Source organism: Hippopotamus amphibius, chromosome 4, assembly GCF_030028045.1.
Source record: "Hippopotamus amphibius kiboko isolate mHipAmp2 chromosome 4, mHipAmp2.hap2, whole genome shotgun sequence".
NCBI lineage: Eukaryota > Metazoa > Chordata > Mammalia > Artiodactyla > Hippopotamidae > Hippopotamus > Hippopotamus amphibius.
The window spans coordinates 111,045,788-111,062,494 of record NC_080189.1 but is presented as its reverse complement, the minus strand read 5'-3'; the positions used below and the strand labels follow the sequence as shown (position 1 = coordinate 111,062,494).

The 16,707-nt window shown below is 53.0% G+C and overlaps 1 long non-coding RNA gene across 1 annotated transcript; it reads right to left on the bottom strand.

Moving 5' to 3' along the window:
• Positions 1 to 5,562: 5,562 nt before the first annotated feature.
• Positions 5,563 to 16,467, bottom strand: LOC130851636 (uncharacterized). The gene is made up of 4 exons (XR_009053237.1): positions 16,272 to 16,467; positions 10,599 to 13,104; positions 7,383 to 7,451; positions 5,563 to 5,669 (listed from the first exon to the last, which is right to left on the bottom strand). It is a non-coding gene; the product is annotated as an uncharacterized LOC130851636 (long non-coding RNA).
• Positions 16,468 to 16,707: the final 240 nt, after the last annotated feature.

The following is a 16,707-nucleotide window of genomic DNA, read 5'->3' as shown; positions in this document are numbered from 1 at the left end:
TGACGGGAGCAAATGGATAGTTACAGAGCATACAACACGCCCCTGGGAGACAGCCCAACTTTGGAGACAGGGATGGGGCTGTCAGACTGCTTTTGGCCTGAGAAAGGCTATGGTGAAGATGGACCAGGTGTGGAGATAATCCCTGGTGGAGGGTTAGGACCAGAGCACGGGGCGGTAGACGCTGTCGGGAGCAGGAGGGGGCCCTGGAGGTGACATGAACTTGGGAGGGGACCGTCAGGAGAGGCAGAGTCGAGACCCTCACTCTGCCACTTGGAGTTTTGCCCCTGGGAAGTGTCCTTAACCTTCCTGCATCTCGGTTTTCTCATCTGTAAAATGAAGTCTCTCCCTACGGAGTGCAGTGAGGATTGAAGGATTAATTCATGCAAAATCTCCAAACAACGCCTCATGCTAAGTGCCCAGGCAATGCTAGGTATTGCTGTTGTTATTTTCTTACTGTTATCACTGATGGGATGCTGACGGTGACAAGAAGCCAGAGGGGACATTGTCCCTGGAATGAAGTCCAGTGCCCTGGGCACCTGTCCGAGCCCCCATGTGCTCTGACTCACCTTTCCCCATCTCCTGAGAGAACTGGATGACCTGTCAGCAGATGCGCACCAGCAGGGTGTACAAAGGAGGGCAGGAACCCAACGCAGCCTCTCCCTGACCCTCCCCAGGTGGCTGTGCACCGTGACCCTCGGCCAGCCCTTCGTCCGGGATGCATACGACACGCAGGGTCCGCTTCCTTTCCCAGGCCGGCCACAGGGTGGGGAGGGACGGGTCAAATGGATTCTAACTGCAGGGGTGGATGGATCTCCCTACTCCTCCCACCCATCCTTCCGGGTCCTCCTTGGGGTGGAAAAGGAAGCTGGTGGCCATCTCACTGAGGCCACTGAAGACATTCTGCAGCCCTGCCCTGGGGGCACCCTGAGGACCGCCCCCCCATCTCGACTTGCTCACAGGGATGTGATGTCCAGGGTGGGAGGGGGAGCCAGTAGAACAGAAGCAGATGGCCCCGAATCCCACCCTTTACAAGACAGTCATCCCGTCTGGCCAAGACCGGAATAAAGCAAGCCTACGGAGGAGTGAGGGTCATGGGTGGGACATTTAGTGACCAGACCTTTGAAACAGCAGCCACGGCTAAACGTTTCCTCTGTGGACATCTTAGGGGCACATCCCTCTCTGCGTCGCCTCCATCCCTGAGCTTCCATGAATTCAATGATGGTGCCACTTACTTGCTATGTCACCTGGTGCCTCGGGGAGTTATGTACGGAGGCAGTGATAACCCACCTTCATAGGGAACTGGTATATGCCAGGCCCCCGGGTACGTCTGCACTTAGCCTTCACGACAAAGCTCATTCCCTTTCTACAGATGAGGAAACTGGACCGTTAATAACTTGCGGAGCGAGGCACAGACTCTAGTACGTGGCAGGGCTGGACCTCGACCCTCCCCGGCCTCAGGCCAGTGAACTCGGCTCCCTGCCTCTGGGAACTGTACCGCAGGCTCACTGAGAGCCCGTGTTGGCTGGTCGTTTTCCTCCTATTCTCAGCAAACAGCCACGGAGTGATTGCTTGAGCCGCAAGCCTGTTTTAAATAAAGTAGAATATGTTTCTCTTAAAGTGTCCAAATCCTTTAGAAGATCATTCCCAACTTGTATCCAAACGATCTCTGGATGGAATCAGTCCATTACCCCCAGCCTTGCGGTCACGGCCCCTCCTCCAGCACCCACTCCGACCTTTCCCATCAGCGCACGCTGTCTGGAGACAAAGCCAAGAGCAAGAGGCTAAGACTCAAATCTATTTCAGGCAAGAATCTGAAGGGACTTGAGTTACTGTACTGCAAACAATACTGCATTTAATTTTAGACGAGAACCTGACGGGCCCTCGCCTGTTCGTTTTGGTGATGTGTCATCGTTTAAAGTTTAAATATTCTTTGCATTTTCCTCCCAAGACTGCCGTTACACGAGAGGCTGGCTCAGAGGACCAGATATTTATGGATGTGTGTCTACTGATTAGGCCTGTCTGCCTGTGAGTTTTCTGAGCCACCAGGAAGGTGCGCTTTGTACAGAGCAAGAAGGTATGTGTGAAATGTTCTTTGAATAATGACCACGAGGTGCTCAGAGAAGACTTGACTTTATTTAGACATTCTGTTTCTTCTCAGTTTCCTCCCTGGAGAGCCCTTGGCTCTCTCTCCAGACAGTGTGTGTGTGGTAAGAAAAAGGCAGTGGGGGGCGGGGGGGCGGTGGCGGAGGGGGAAGGTGTCTGTGGGGAGGGGGTGTTGTGCCTGCAAAATCAGGAAAGCATAGATTTTTCTTACGAGGGAGATTGCACCATTCATGCTTGAAAATTCCACGTGGAATAACTTGATTAAATATTTATATGGTCCAGGTTACCCAGAGGTATTGTGGATCCTGGGGGAAGAGTGAAAAGAAAAAAAAACAAACCCACTTGATCAAAGATCAAAAGTTCACCCATAGCAATGGTCAGTGCGAAACTGCCCCAAGGGTCTACACTGCAAAATATCTGCTGACACGATGTTCTCAATTTATTAAGCACTTCGCTGAGGCATTCTCTGTGGAGGGGAAGACACATAAAAAAGTTCGTGCACTTACCAAAAAAAGTTCATCTACGTAAAATTGAGTTATGGCTGTAGGATGAATCTCCCATATAAGGACACTTGGGAGAGAATTTCGGATTGTATCATCTGTGATTTATCTGGACCCCAATACACTGAAGCACGCGATGACCTTGAGTTGGAACCACACCTCGTTCCTCCAAAGACTCTCCTGCCTCCAAGACAGTGATTTCAGGCAGGATGCCCTTGTTACTTGTAAAGGACGATAGAGCCAGACAGCTGGCTGATTCTGTGATGCTGAAAACACCAGAGCTTTCCCCAGACTCGGGATTCCTTGCTAGACTCAATCCAGTAATTGTTCTGGAAGCACTTTCTTTGTACCAGACATTCTATTATCCAGGGCATTTGGGAATCAAAGGTGAGATCGATACCGCATGTCGAGTTTCAAGTCCCCTGGGAGGAGCTCAGGGGAAATTTTCCCTGACACGTGGTGATGGAGACGGACGAGCTGGACGGTGCCTCATTCCTCTGTCCAGGTGGAGACCGTCGCCTTGCCCCTCATTTTTGTCCGGGAACCCGCTTCTAACATAGGCAGCTGGAGGGCACAGTGTCCTTCCCTACGCCAGGAGGGGGCCTGGGGATCCTGCCAGGGATGAGGCACGTGTGCCCAGAAGTGTAGGTCCAGCCCTGTCCAGCCTTGGCCGCTGCCCTCCCAGCTTCGGGCTGGAGCCTCCTGCCTTGGCCCCCGGCTCCCGGGGGCCACGGTGAAGAGGAGAGATGCAGGGGCAGCGGTGCTGTGGTCCTGATGGCTGCTCTGCCCCAGGCGTCACCGCTGGCCTTCGCTGGGGGCGCATTTGTTGTGGGGTGAGTCCCCAGCACAGCCGTCTCCCCCGCGTGGGGGTCACCTCCCTAACTGGGCTCCCGTCTGCCTCCTCGCCGTAGCTCTGCTCTGCCTTTGCACCCCTGCACCCCTGGAGTTGCCTCCTTTCCGGGTTAGCCTGTCCTCTGCCACGCCTGCTCAGCTCATGGGAAGGCCGTGCCACCCTCCCACGCCACGGTGCAGAAGTGCCGTCCGCGAGCTGGTGCCCCTGGTCCTGCGGGAAGAATCGCCCCCCCCCCCCGCCCGCCCGCCCCCAGGCAGGCACTGAGTTCGGGCCCACGCCCCCCTGTGCAGCGCTGCAGCGGTGGCAGCACGAGGGGCTCTGGAGGGCGAGCCCGCAGCCAGACAGCTCAGGGGTTCTCTGCCACCCGTGCTTAGCTTATGATCAGAATGTGGGGCTGAGGAAGGAGAAACGCCCTGTCTGCCCAGACTCCCTCCGGGAGAAAAGACGCCTGGAAAGAGCACGTGATGGTGTGTCTGATGGATGGTGCGGGCCGTGAGTTAAGCTCCGGAGGACCTCGGGGAGGGAGAGGTCAGCGGGGATTTCCTCCTGGAACACCAGGTGGAATTTGTCCCAGGATTGTTAACAGGACGGTCGCTACGTTCAAAAGGAGCTGCCTTTGATGTATTGTTTGCTCCCAGCTCCTCAACTAAGATCAGATGCACCCACGACTTCCCCGGTGCTCAAACAGGACACGCGCGAACATGAAACACTTGGCCTGGCTGAGCTCAGGGAAGGTCTGGTTATGAGGGGAGAAAATGTCCAGCCTGGAAGACGCCGGGCGACTCATAACGCCGAGTGGTTTCTCTGATGTGAGGTGGGCATGTTTTCTTTGGTGAGGTGCCAGCATACAGTATGGGGAGCTCCCAAATGTGGGGGGCTGAGCAGATGCCCCAGGGGGTGTGCATAACCCAGGAGGAGGGTCTGGGGTCCCTGTGAGGGAGGACTTCCTGATTACCAGGACCTTCTCCCAATGCAAGGTAGAGAGCTCCCTGTCACCGGAAGTGTTCAAGCAGAGTCTGCACAAGACGACATGTGGTGCTGGACTCGATGCTTCTTGGCAGTCCTGCTAATTCAAAGCTCCTGGAAGCACAGGTCTGCAGACACCTCAGAGGCCTGCTGGATTGGAAGCTCTGATGATGCTGGTTTGGAAGCTCTGATGATGATTCAGTCCCGACGGTCTGGTCTTCATGAGCTGGACCACCATTTCTACATCAGGGGATGACTGATGCTTTTATGGTTTTGTTCTCTCCCTGTGAGGTCAGATAAAGGTTAACCCTTTATATTAGGAGGGCAGCAGCGGCAAGCGACAGGCTCAGAGCTGCACTGGTTCAGGGAGTGAGGGTTGGAATTCACACACCCCCTTTTTTATGAGCCTCCAGGAAAGGCTCTCGTGGCAGCTGCTGTGAGACAGGCTGGGACCTAGGACCCTTTGCACCTGGACGAAAGTCTCCTCGAGCAACAAAATACAAAGAAACTATAAGGGACTAAAAATAACTGTGTGCTGTGTGCAGCAGGGGCAAATTCTGGATAAGATACAGAGAGACCAAAAAACCCAACTGCCACCCCTAAAGAACCGGGGGCAAAAATAGGGGGTCGGGAGCAAACCCAGCGCCCCGCACGTGTGCCCTGCACCCAACACCACCAAAGGGGTGGGCAGAACACCTAAGCCACTCCTCTGGCCGGGCCCTTGGACACACCCCTACACTCAACCCATGTAAGGAGCCAGCTCACGCAACCCCCCTTGTTTGTTCTCGCTCCTCCTGCTGCAGCAGGGGTCCTAAGAAAGCCTTAATTTCTTGTTTGGCCTCTGATTAATTTCTATTGATTTAGGAGGCCAAGAACCCTGGTCGGCAGCACCTGCACTGGCCAGAGCCCCCAGGAGGCGGAGGCATCCAGCTGTCCTGGCAGGAATCCCCAGACCTGCCGAGGTGCTCAATGTTTGTCACTCAAGCACTGCTTTATCCCAAGACCTTGGACTTGGAGGGAGAGGAGAGGGGGAGTTGTCACCTCTCCTGCAATGTATTTCTATGGTACAGCAGTTGCTTATAACATTAAAAATAATGCAAAAAATATATTTTAACATTTCTCACTTGGAGCAAAGTGAGCCCCTTTACCACGCAGCTCCCTCATGGGCTGGACTGGGTCACTGATCTAATAACTCCCTCTGGATGCTGAAGTGTGGCTAGTTCATCAGTTCATGGCAATGGAATGATCTGGAAAGAAGGAATGCATTAGCAGTCAAGTGAGTGTTGGTTTTACCGGTGACTGGTGGTGGGATGTGGGGAGGGGAGTGTTTTAGATCCACGGTCTCCGATCATAACATTCCTGGGCTACAGGGCACTTAGGAATCTGCCGGTCCAGCATTTTCTAACTGTGCTTCCCAGAGACCTAGGGGTCAGTGGGGGTCTTCTCCCACCCCCTCTTCTCTGCTTTACAGACCTGGCCTGGCAAGGGCTCCCTGTGCATGGTGTTGTGGGCAAGGACTCTGGAGTTCAGAGAGGAAAAGGCTACGGGCACGGCTCCCTCTGTGCAGCCGGGCCTGGCCGGTCTCCGTGGGGGTGGGGCAGTGAGATGCCCAGCCTCTTCTGAGAAAAGCCAGGGGTCCAAGCATAAAGGGCAGTGCAGGGTGCGTGGGGGCATGGCAGTGGGGGCACTGGGGTGCGGAGCGCTCCTGGTCAGGGTCTTGGGGGGGCAAAGAGGGGACAAACTGCTTTCCATTCAGTGACCGCCGTCTCCAGCACTGGGACCCCGGACCGGCTGTCAGTGGTCTGCTCTTGGCCAGCCTCAGAGTCCCGCACTTCCTGACCTCGTGTGGTAACGTGATATGTGCGGGCATTTCTCCGGGATGCGGGGGCTGCTGGGTGAGGGGAAGTGGGGGGTGACTGTGATAATTATGCTCTGGAAGGGGTTCAGAACCCCTGCTGACCTTGACCACATGGAGACCTTGAACCAGTCTCCAGCTTCCTTGCTCCAAGTAACGTCTTGAGCTGCCCTCATGCTTCCTTCGAGGTAGGAACAAAATGCCCTCAAGCCTCGGAATTTGGAATTATTTTCCTGCACTATGTCGCTTATTTGTGTGCATGGTGGGTGGGGGGGGCTGGGATGGAGGGCAGTGGGGGTTCAGGGAGGGAGACAGACTGTGCATTCCAAAAGTGTGTGTGTGTGTGTGTGTGTGTGTGTAGGAGCCGACATTTGTGGGCTGGTTGTGACTCAGGGCTGGAGCATCCATGCTTCCTCCCTCTCCCTTCTTTCTGTTTGGACTCCGACTCCTCTGCTCTGAAGGCACGTCTGTTGCCCCCAGAGCTCTGTCTATCCTCTGATCTGGGCTGCTTCTCAGGGCATGGCTCCAATGGCGTGCCAGCCACTGGGGCCAACAGCAGCAGAGGAAACTAAGACAGGTCTGGAAAAACATTTGTTTAATTAGCAGAAATGATCTGTGTGAGCCTCCGAGGGACCAGCATCCATGTTTGGCTGGTTGGCCCGGAGCCGAGCCTGATGAGCTTTCCTGCAGGACTGTTTTTGGTTTTGAACCGAGTGATGGGTGTTGAGCCCTGGCCTGAATGCTGGCCTGCGGAAGGCTGAGATGTGGCCCTGTTGGTGCCCTGTGCTTGCTCTGCCCTTGACCGGCAGTGCTGAGCACCCTTGAGGAGCCTCGAGAGACACGCAGAGGGCTCTGGGTAACATCAGCCCTGGGGGGGAGGGGGCAGGGCAGACTGTCCCTCCTGGGCAAGGGGTGCTGCTCTGCATGTATGGACTTCTGGTTGGAGAGGAAAGCGGCTGCAGGAGAATGACCTGTGGGGAGCTGGCCCCCATCAACTACGGGGCCTGTGATCCCTACGGCAGCTCTGGATGCAGGGGAGGCAGGAGCCTTGGGTCCTCAGAGGGAAATCCACGGGGGTCAGAGCGAGGCAAGTGGATGGTCCTACCTGGTCTTCTCAGATTTGGCTTTAAATCACAGCAGGCAATGGAAATCCCAAGGTTCCAGAGAGAACGTGCTGGAAAGAGAGTGGATAAGACCAGGGAAACCACTGATTCTCAACCCCAAGGTCTGGATGGCCAGGGACCCACAGAACAGTCCACATCATTCTCAGACCCTAAAACCACCCTTGTCACCCCAGGACTCCACGCGGCATTCTGGGCTGTCCTGTGCCCATCCTGGCTTTTTGGGTGAGAGCCCTTGGGGACATCTTGGAGCAGCATTGCCATTTTCCAAGAGGCATCTTTTACAGAAAGGCAGATTTTCTCTGGGGACCTGGGTGCCTTCCTGTCACCCCTGCGCGTCCACCCTGCATCCTTCCTGAGAGGCCTCTGTGGACACCTTACCCTCTGGCTCTGGTGGGGGAGGAGAGTGCGGGGCCCGTGGCTACGGGCTCACTCCCGGCTGGGTTACACAGACCCACTCTGTCTCTCACCTGGAGGTCGGGCTCCTCTCAACTTTTTCTTCCACTCAACCACTCCCATCTCTTTTGGGCCCAGACACTGCCCTGTGTGGTCCCCTCCACTGCCCCGGGGTTTCCTCACCGTCTAACCCTTCATAACCAGTCCCTTTATCATGCCCTCCTAGAATGAGCCTAACTGGAAAGCCATCTTTTCTGGACTTTCCTATAAAGTTACGTTTAACATTCTCATGCTCTGAGAACAAAGCTCCTCAAACACACGTGCTGGAGAGCAAACAAGTGGTGGGAAGTTAAAAAAGAGTCCTGGGGCTCAGGGCTGCAGTACTATGTGGAATTACAGCCCACACTCGCTGGACTTTTGCTGGGTGGGACATGTGCGCACGTGACTGGGTTCACAGGGATGTGGATGAGAACTGGAGTGCCTGCCTGTCTCCTGGGATCCCTCACTGAGTGCTGGCAACTAACTGGAAATCCTTTGCTCTGGGCACATGGCCTGGGTAATCACACTGAAAACCTCCTATGGTCCCTTGTGCGTACCCAGCCTTCTGGGGATGCCAGACCAGAGAGACCCTGCTGTATGACATGCTACTATATATATAAAACCCTAAAGTCTCCACCAAAAAACTACTGGAACTAGTAAATGAATTCAGTAAAGTTGTAGGGCACAAGATCAACATACAGAAATCCATTGCTTTTCTACATAATAATAATGAACTAACAGAAAGGGAAAGCAAGAAAATAATCCCATTTATAATCACATTAAAAAATACCTAGGAATAAACTTAACCAAGGAGGTGAAAGACCTACACTCTGAAAATTGTAAAACAATGATGAAGGAAATTGAAGATGATACAAATGGAAAGATATCTTGTGTTCATGGATTGGAAGAATTTAATATTGTTAAAATGCCCATACTACCCAAAGAAATCTGCAGACAATGCAATCCATGAAAATTTTCACAGAACTAGAACAAATAATCCTAAAATTTATATGGAACAAAAAGACCCCAAATTGCCAAAACAACCTTCAGAAAGAAGAACAGAGCTGGAGGTATCACATTCCCTGAATTCAAATTATACAACAAAGCTACAGCAATCAAAACAGTATGGTACTGGCACAAAAACAGACAAATAGATCAATGGAACAGAACAGAGAGCCCAGAAATAAACCCACACTTATATGGTCAATTAATCTATGACAAAGGAGACAAGAATAATCAATGGAGGAAATACAGTCTCTTCAATAAATGGTGCTGGAAAAACTGGACAGCTACATGTAAAAGAATAAAATTAGAACATTTCCTCACACCATATACAAAAACAAACTCAAAATAGAGTAAAGACCTAAATGTAAGACCAGAAACCATAAACTCCTAGAAGAAAACATAGGCAGGACACTCTTTGATATAAATCATAGCAACATTTTTAAAAAATTTGTCATTTAAGGCAAAAGAAATGAAAGTAAAAATAAACAAATGGGACCTAATTAAAATTAAAAGCTTTTGTATAGCAAAGGAAACCATCAGCAAAGAAAACCATCAGAAAAGCAAAAAAGACAAACTACTGAATGGGAGAAAATATTTGCAAATGATATGACCAATAAGAGGTTAATATTCAAAATACATAAACAGCTCATACAACTCAACACACACACACACAAAAACAATCTGATTAAAAATGGGCAGAAGACCTGAAAAGACATTTTCTCAAATAAGACATACAGATGGCCAATGGGCACATGAAAAAATGCTCAATATCATTAGTCATCAGAGAAATGCAAATCAAAACCACAATGATATATCACCTCACACCTTTCAAAATGGCTATCATCAAAAAGTCTAAAAAAAAAAAAAAGTCTAAAAACAACAAATATTGGTGACGATGTGGAGAAAAGGGAACACTCTTACACTGTTGGTGGGATGTAAATTGGTGCAGCCACTATGGAAAACAGCATGAAGTTTTCTCAAAAACCTAAAATAGAACTACCATGTGACCTGACAATTCCACTCCTGGGTATATATCCAAAACAAACAAACAAAGAAAACCCAACCAGAACCACTGATTTGGAAAGACACATGCACCCCAATGTTCATAGCAGCATTATTTACAACAGCCAAGATATGGAAGCAACCCAAGTGTCCATCAACAGATGAATGGATAAATAAGTTGTGGTATATATATTATACAATGAAATACTACTCAGCCATAAAAAAAAAAGAATGAAATGTTGCCATTTGCAACAACATGCATGGACCTAGAGGGTATTATGCTTAGTGAAATAAGTCAGAGAAAGACAAATACTCTGTTATCACTTATACGTGGAATGTAAGAAATAAAACAAACAGATGTACATAAAACAGAAAGAGACTCACTGATATGGATAACACTCTAGTGGTTACCAGTGGGGAGAGGAAGGGGGGAGGGGTGAGACAGGGGTAGGGGGTTAAGAGATACAAACTATTATGTATAAAATAAATAAGCTACAGGATATATTGCACAGCACAGGGAATATAGCTGTAATATAGGAATATATTTTATAACCGTAAATTGAGCATAATCTGTAAACATATTGACTCACTATGTTGTGTATCGGAAACTAATATAATATTATAAATCAACTATACTTCAATAAAAAATAAAATGAATGTCTTCAAGGCAAGGAGAGACCCAGCTGGCCTACTAGCCTGGGTTCTCCAACAGTGTATATAGAGACATAGAAGGAGACTCATGCTGGGAATTGACTCACGTGATTTTGGAGGCTGAGAAGTCCCTCCATCTGGGAGGCCCAGGAGAGCTGGGGTAAGGGGGGGTCATTCAGTCCAAGTCCGAAGGCCCCAGAACCAGGAGCATCAATGTCTGAGGGCCGGAGAAGATGGACGTCCCAGCTCAACAGAGAGTGTAAATTCCCCTTCCTCCACCCTTTGGTTCCATGTGGGCCCTCAAATGGGTCCGTCACCATGGGGATGGGATCTGCGCTCCTCACCCACTGATTCAAATGTGAATCACTTCTAGAAAGGCCCTTGAAGTCACAGGCAGAAATCGTGTTTTACCAGCTACGGGCATCCCTCAGCCCTGTGAGGTTGACACCTAAGATCAACCACCACACAAGCTGAAGTAGTGAGACAGGAAAAGGGCCAGCATTGGGTTCCACGATGCCCTATTAGATTCCAAGACTTTGTGCCCTTGGCCGACACAGGCCACGGGCGAAGCGGGAGGAAGGTGTCACAGAGGATGTGGGTCTTTCTGCATGCCTGTGACTTGTGCTTTTATGAAGAAGCTGTAGAAATATAGTTTCATAGAGGGTCGAGGTGGGGAGCTGAACCCATTGGTGGCTTTTCCGACACTTGTAAAAACGACTTTGTGGCACCTCAGACACACTGGCACCCGCTGGACCCCCTCCCTCCGAGGTTGAGGTCCTAGGCCCACATGTCTATGTTTTAATAATCGCAGCTGTTCCCTTTTCTGCCTCTGCCTCGGGGGTGATATTGTAAAGTTCTCTTTTTACCTTTGAGTCACTGGTGTAGCAATTTATACCTTATGCAACTATTTGTATTGAGTCTTCTCTATTTGCATACCTGGCATGGGCTGTCTTCTGTCTGAAACCTGCCTCTGCAGTTTGTGGGAGGGAGGGAGTCCATCCCAGCCTGGAGGAGGGGGAGGTGATGGGGAGATGATGGGGTGGAGCGGGGGGGAGAGATACTGGTGGGAGCCAAGTGGAGGCTGAGAGGAGGGAGTCTGGAAGGCACTCTGAGTCACTCCTGCTGCCTGAGGCTCTGGGGCCAGGTGTGGTCAGGGGCCCGGGTGGTGTTGGGAGAAACCTCTCCTCTCTCAGTCCTGGGCTGCAGTGGGGGCTGAGTACTGCACACTCCCCTGGCTCTTCCAGTCCTCCCCTGTCAATGTCCCTGCAAAGAGCCGAGTCACCAGGGCACATCTAACTCCTGACCCTGCTGCTGGCCACCTACCACCACCGCTTGTTCCCTGGCGCCTTCAGGGGCCCCCGTCAGGACTGGGAGAGGGACTCTGCGGTCTGGCCTGGGAGAGACTGAGTTCTTCACGCCCAACTTAGGACCCCCGCGCCTAGATCCTGTCCTGACCACCAGTCCTCAGGGATCCTGGTCCCTTCTCCAAACCCACGCCCCCCTGGCCTGCCTCAACTGGTTCTCCTGGCAGCTGCAACTGGTTCTACAGGCAGTGGCTGCCTGGGCTCAAGCTGGGCCCTAGGGAGGTCTGGAAGCTGCCAGAAAAGTGAGGGCCTGGTGGGAATGAGGCAGGCTTGGAGGCTCCCTGTTACATGCCTCCCGAATTCCCATGTTGAAGCCCTAATTCCCCAATCCCACCCCAGCACCTCAGAATGTGACTGTATTTGGAAACAAGGTCTTTACAGAGGTGACACGTTACCATGAGGCCCATGATCTGGCTGGTGTCCCTGTAAGAACAGATTAGGACACAGGGAGATGCCAGGAGTGTGTGTCCAGAGGGCGGCCGTCTACACAGCAAGAAGAGAGACCTCCGAGGAGACCAGCCCCACCGACACCTTGCTCTCAGACTCCCAGCCTCCAGACAGAGAGACAGCGACGGCTGCTGTTTAAGCCCCCGAGTGGTATTCCGTTAGGGCAGCCGGAGCAGAGGGAGCCTGTCCCCAGTATCTTCTCCAGCTGCTTTACATCCTCCCTGTTCCGGCTTCCCTCTGTATTCGTTTCCTGCGGAGTGTGTGACAAATTACCACACACTCAGCAGCTGGAAACAACACGAATGCCTTCTCCGACCGTCCAGGAGGTCAGAAGTCTAGAACCAAGCCTTCGGGGGGCCGGCTCTTTCTGGAGGTGTCGGGGAGGATCCCTTTCCTTGCCTTTTTCTAGAGGCTGCGCATTCTGTGGCTCGTGGCCCCTTCCTCACCTACCCCAGAATCTGTGAGCTCCTGCTGCTGATCTGACCCTCCTGCCTGCCTCTGGGAAGGGGGTGTAGTTTCAGTCCAAACCCCAAGCAGGGGAGCTGCTGTCCGAGGGCAGGGAGGATGGTGGCCCATGGGCGATGACCCTGTGGTTACCGTGGGTGTCATCCAACCACATAAGCCAGGGTGTCTCCCAGCTCAAGGTTTTTGGTTTAGTCACATTTGCCAAGTCCCTGCTGCCTCGTAAGTCCCCGGTCCTGGGGATTAGGATGACGTCTTTGTGGGGATGTGGCGTGGTTCAGCTCCATTCCCCTCTCCACTCCGGCTCCCGAACTCATGCCTCCTTGCAAATCTTCTGGAGCTGCCAGGGAAGCAAAAGATACGAGGTGTCCCGGGCTCCCCCCGGCCACTGCTTCCATGCTGTTGCCACCAGGACTCCGTGGTGGGGGCCAGTGAGAAGCAAGGCCTAGTCCTGCTCTGCAAGTCCACCCACTGTGGCACAGAAATGTAGAACGGCTAAAAGGAGTGACTTAAAGTCGGGTCTGAGCTCAGGGCATGGTCCCCTGCATGTAGGTGCTCAGGAAGCAGGGGCTTTCATGGTGCCCGAGAGGCCCCACGGTGAGGGCGGGGGTGGGGAGGCGGGCAGCCAGTTACCGAGTGCCTCTCCGGCCCATTATCAGCAGTGGGAGCTTGGAGGGGTTACCCGAGCTCTAAGCCTCAGTGTCCTCCTCTGGAAAATGGGAACGATGGTGCCTGACAGTGCCTACCTCCCTGGCTTGTCGTGGGAATTAACTGGAAACTTCTGTTTCGCATGGAAAGAGCTCCGCAGAAAGCCCAGCCCTCACTGAGGGTTCAGTGAACGCTGGTCTTAGTGGTGATGTTCAGAATTTCTGTTGCTTCTGTTCAGCCCTGCAGCGTTAGGGGAGCCCACCAGGCCCTGCTGCTGGTGTGCGTGTGACCCAGTGCAAGCTCGCTCTACTTGCAGCACCACGGCTGATGAATCGGAGACGAGGTGCTGAGGCAAGGAATGCACCTTCATTCGGAAAGCGGGCAGACGGAGAAGATGGCAGACTAGAGTCTCCAAAAAGAAACCATCTTATCGGGGTCTGGATGCCAGTTTCTCTTATAGAATCAGAGAGGGAGAGGCGGGGAAGTAAAGTAAAAAGGGTTATCCGTCTTGCACAACATCTCCTGGAATGACTTGCCTTGGGGAAGGGGTGTGTTAATTTCACAGGTGGGTAGGGTTCCCCGAGGCAGGCCGCTGTGTATGATTAAAGCAACGAAAAGCAAAGGTTAAAGTCGAAGAAACAGATCCAACATGGAGTCCGATTTAGCTCTTGCTTGTTACACGTGTGTGTGTCCCTGTGTGTGCGCACGTCTGTGCAGAGGGATGGGCGCTGTGAGGCTGGCGGCCCGGGGCCGTGGTGGCTCTGAATCTCTGACTGCGGTCCTGATTTCCGGCAAGCGCCTCTCACAGACCCCCGCCCCAAACGTAGACCCCCTGCCCCAAACGTGGGCTCCTGCCCAACCTGCCCTCCCTCCCGCTTAGCTCAGGCACTCCACTCCGCGGAGAGGAGACTGCGTGAAGCTGACTTCATCCCTCCAACCCCAGGCCCCGAGCACCTTCGGCGATGACGCCCATCACTGGTCACCCTGCGGGGCTGCTGGGCGCTCTCTGCAGACAGAGGCTCGCGCTCCTGGAAGGTGCCTGCGTGTCAGCGCCCGTGGTGCGCTGCCAGGGGTGTGTGTGGGGGGAGTATGTGGACGTGAGTGTGAGCGTGCGGCGGGCAGGCCCCCCCCCCCCCCAACCCGGGCGTGAGCAGAGTGCGCGGCGCTCACAGGCGCTGGAGTCCGACGTCCCGCCCTCCTCTCCGGTGACTGAGACGTGCCTTCAGGCTCGGCTCCCCCGCCGCATCCCGTGGAGGCCGCCTTCTGGGCTGGGGAAGGATGCTTCCCCAAGGCTGAGGCTCTGTGGGAGCAGACGGCGCCCAGAGGCCACGAGGCCAGGCTCACCTGGTGCGGGTGGCCTCCGACAAAGGCAGGCCGTCCTGCGCGTTCCTGACCTGGAACCCGCCGGTGGTCCCTGCCTCCCCGGGGGCAGGAGAGGATTCTGGGAGCTGATGTCGGTAGGTTCCAATCACACCAGGAGGGGCTCAACGCCCTGCCTGCCGCGTACCTGGCGCTCAGAAACCTCCTAAGCACCAGGCCCCTCGCCTGGCACGGCGCCCGCAGCCCTGCTCTCCCCCCACGCCCATCCCGTGCTCCCCTCCCCCGCCCCGCCGCAACCTCTGCCCGAGGAGGCCCCGGGGAAGTCCTGCCAAAAAGTCAGGCCAGGGCGGAGGCAGCTCCGCCAGGTTCCTGTTTGCCTAAACCAAAGCCGCAAGCCCTTCAAAAGAACCTGGCAAACCCGGATGGAACGGCTTGTTTTTTCCTCCACGTAAGGAGAGGAGACAGAAAAGTGTGCGGTCAGGCTCCGCTAAACTCACAAAAGGGTTTTTGTTCCAGCGGAGAGGGGTGAGAAAAAATCACAGAATTGGGAGAGGGTGTGTGCTTGTTTCCTTGCTCTTGGTATTTAGGGAAGAACAGCCCCACCTGGCTTCCCTCCCCATCCCCCACCCCGAATCCTCTACCAGTCAACCCTCTGCTGCCTTAGAGAATTAGAGAGCCGCCCAGCCAGCAGGGGCTTTCGAGGTCTTTAGTTCAGTTGGATTTTAATTTTCCAAGTAGTGATACATGAGGGACAGATAGGGAGGGACAGAGAGGGCTGAGGTGCCGGGGAGTCCGTACCTCGATTGTAGGGTTTTCTTGTTACTGATAGAAAGTCCTTCCCACCATCGGGATAAAATGTGCCCTCCAGAAATTGTCACCATTAGCTCTGCACCAGACAGAGCTCTCCTCTGGCTCATGTGCAGGCCCACTGTCCACTGAGCCACGGAGGAAGGCCCTGGGCTTGTGGGAAGCATCTCAGAAGGGCAGCCTTGCCCTGGCCATGGCTGCAGGACGGAGGGCAGAGTAAGGACTAATGGTGACAATTTCTGGAGGGCACATTTTATCCCGATGGTGGAAACAACTTTCTATTAGTAATAAGAAAACCCTACATTCGAGGTACGGACTCCCCGGCACCTCAGCCCTCTCTGTCCCTCCCTAACTGAGCCACTGCTGGGGGTGTGTGTGTGTGTGTTTAGCTTAATGACACATCAAAAGTGTGCTGTGCAATCACATTCATGGCAGAAAAAAAAAAAGGAAGCTTTGTTTGTCCTCAGATTCTGTTAAAGTAGATATATCTTGAGCCAACCCACCACTGACCCCTAACTACCAAGTTCCGCCCCAAATATCAAGGCCCAGTGGACCAACCAGTTAAGCAGTGCTTCTCAAAAAATGACCCCTTGGCGAGACTCACTCATGTCTGGGTGAATGAAAAGCACAATGAAAAGCATTCCTACACCGAGTTCCTACACTGACCCGCCAACGCTGAGTGGGGTAGGCAGACAAGAATTAACTTCCTTTTGCAAAGGAGGAAATAAATACCTTGCTGGAGGTTGCATGGCCAGCAAGCAGCAGGCCTGGAGGGGGGAAGCCAGGTCTTCTGGTTCCTGCTACTAAGCCTCATGCAGGAAAGGAGTGGGCTGCCTCGTGAGTCGCTGCAGCTCCAAGCAGATCACATAACTGTGGGACCCATCCTTGAAGAGCCTCTGAAGCCTGGATTTGTACTGTCAAAGCATCTTCCTGCACTGCTGGTGGGGGCAGAAGTTGGTACAATTTTTAGGAGCGTAACTTGACAATATGCATCAAAGACTTTAAAGATGCCCATGTGATTTGACCAATTGTTTTCATGGCTAGGAATGTACCTTAAAGAAATAATCAGAAATGGGCACCAGGTTAAAAAGTGAGACATAGGAAGACCATATGATGCAGCAATTCCCCTCCTAGGAAATGAAAACATACGTCCATAGAGAAAAAGTTG